Here is a 1,974-nt window from a genome sequence, read left to right as displayed (position 1 = left end):
CCAAATTACATGAGTTTCAGTCCGCCTAGCTTTCAGATGTATCAGTTTTCTATACAATGACTCACAAAACTCTTTCATGTTTGCCTACCTCTGACGTCATACAATCTGGTCAGTATGAATTCACGCCATAAATGGTCTTGTTTTTGTTCTGAGCAGTATTCGTCGATAAATTTCCGTTTGAAATTTTCAAAAGCCATCTGGTTTCTATCCAGTCCCCACCTTTTCACATCACCTGCTAATGCACTGATCATTACGTTAATCTTTTCCTGGTCAGACAAGTATTCAGCAAAGTTTATTTCGCAGTTCCTTACGAAATCCAAAGGGGTGCCATCTGTTATGGTCAAACTTTTCTTCCCTCTCTAACATTTTACTATAAGCTACTCATACGGGACTTGGTAGATTAATCTGCCACGGGTAATGAGTATGATGGGCAAACATCTATTAGGCGCACTACGAATGTAGTGTTGTGGACATGTTGGTAATGTGGATCTCACGGGGAGCGTGCAAGGGATAAGTCCCTGCAGACACACTATCCTCTGTGCCCGCGGTGGCTCAGACGGATAGAGCATCTGCCATGTAAGCAGGAGATCCCGGGTTCGAGTCCCGGTCGGGGCACACATTTTCAACATGTCCCCAATGAAGTGTATCAACGCCTGCTTGCAGCTAGGGTGTCTATTTAATTATCATTTCATTTCTAGCAAAGCTGCATGGTCATCCACGGTAACTGTTCTTTCGGGAACAGATACTACCGTCATATATAATCAACATTGAATACTTTGTCAAAACTGAATAACTTCATCAACACTCCAAATGCAAGTAACTGTTAAACTGGAAATTGGGCATAGTCCTAGTCTTACTTCATCAGATATTTTCTGCACAGTAAAAATTTAAATAAAATTTTACTTGCATAAATATTCGCACTATTCTTTACAGTCAAAGAAGTAACTGTATTTATGGAAAACGTTATTCATAGGAATTTTACCTTCAGTGAGTGGATGCTCATAAACTGATATTACACTTTTTAGAACACAATGTGCACAGAACTCAACATGAATATCAAGAGTAGTTAGAACTTTCAATAGTCAAGTAACTTTGTGCATTTGAGCAACTTTCAATATGCGGGGGAGCCCTGAATCTTGACCACTGTTGTAAAGCAAACTACACACTTTCATGAACAATCTAAAAATGCCAACTTAGATAAACATGTCTTAATAAATTGACTTGCCTTGTATGCATTTTTAATAGACTTTACAGTCAATACATTCACTATGTATAGCTTTTCAAACCAATCATTAAGATCATTTACTTTAAACTGACTTCAAAATGGATTGTTGTCTATTAGTTACCATCATAGTTCTTTATTTCTGAAATCAGTGATTAAATAAATAATTTTGAAAGTCTGCAAAATTTTAAACTGAACTGTTTCAAACACTGGATGGCTTTCACAAAGCTACACTTACTACCTCCCTCAATTTTGCTAAATCCACAGTACTTTTAACTACTCTTTCTCACTTAATATCAAACAACATTAATCAAGTAGCTGCTATGCTTTGAGACTTTAATTTTTCCACAACAAGGACACTCAGTAATCAAAGTTTAAATGGAGAGGAACCTGAAAAGTGTTGTGATAAGGAAAAAGTCAAGGTAGGTACATAAATTCAGGTATGAGTTACCTTATATTTGAGCATACTGTATGTGCTGATCCATCACTTTACAAATCTGTAATTCTCCCTCTCCGTTGCAATGACTGCTCAATATTGATGGCGAGTATGTGATAGTAGATGGACTTGCACTTGTAACTGATGTGCTCTGTCATATTTTTCTTGGCAAATTCCCTCAGATTTTAAGGTTATTTCCAGTGACAGAGCATAATAATCCCTCAATCCACCCCAGGCTTTAGCATTGTATGGACAACCACAAGAAGCCTCATTCAGCACCAGCATAATGCACTTCTCAATCATTAGCTGCCAATGG

At 37.6% G+C, this 1,974-nt stretch overlaps 1 non-coding gene across 1 annotated transcript; it reads left to right on the top strand.

The window, feature by feature from the left end:
* The first annotated feature begins 540 nt into the window (after window positions 1–540).
* Trnat-ugu (transfer RNA threonine (anticodon UGU)) lies at window positions 541–615 on the top strand. Its single transcript has one exon. It is a non-coding gene; the product is annotated as a tRNA-Thr (tRNA).
* Window positions 616–1,974: the final 1,359 nt, after the last annotated feature.

This window comes from Schistocerca serialis, chromosome 11 (assembly GCF_023864345.2).
Source record: "Schistocerca serialis cubense isolate TAMUIC-IGC-003099 chromosome 11, iqSchSeri2.2, whole genome shotgun sequence".
In the NCBI taxonomy this organism is placed as follows: domain Eukaryota; kingdom Metazoa; phylum Arthropoda; class Insecta; order Orthoptera; family Acrididae; genus Schistocerca; species Schistocerca serialis.
Note: the sequence above shows the minus strand (reverse complement) of the source record. Positions and strands in the feature narration are given on the sequence as shown.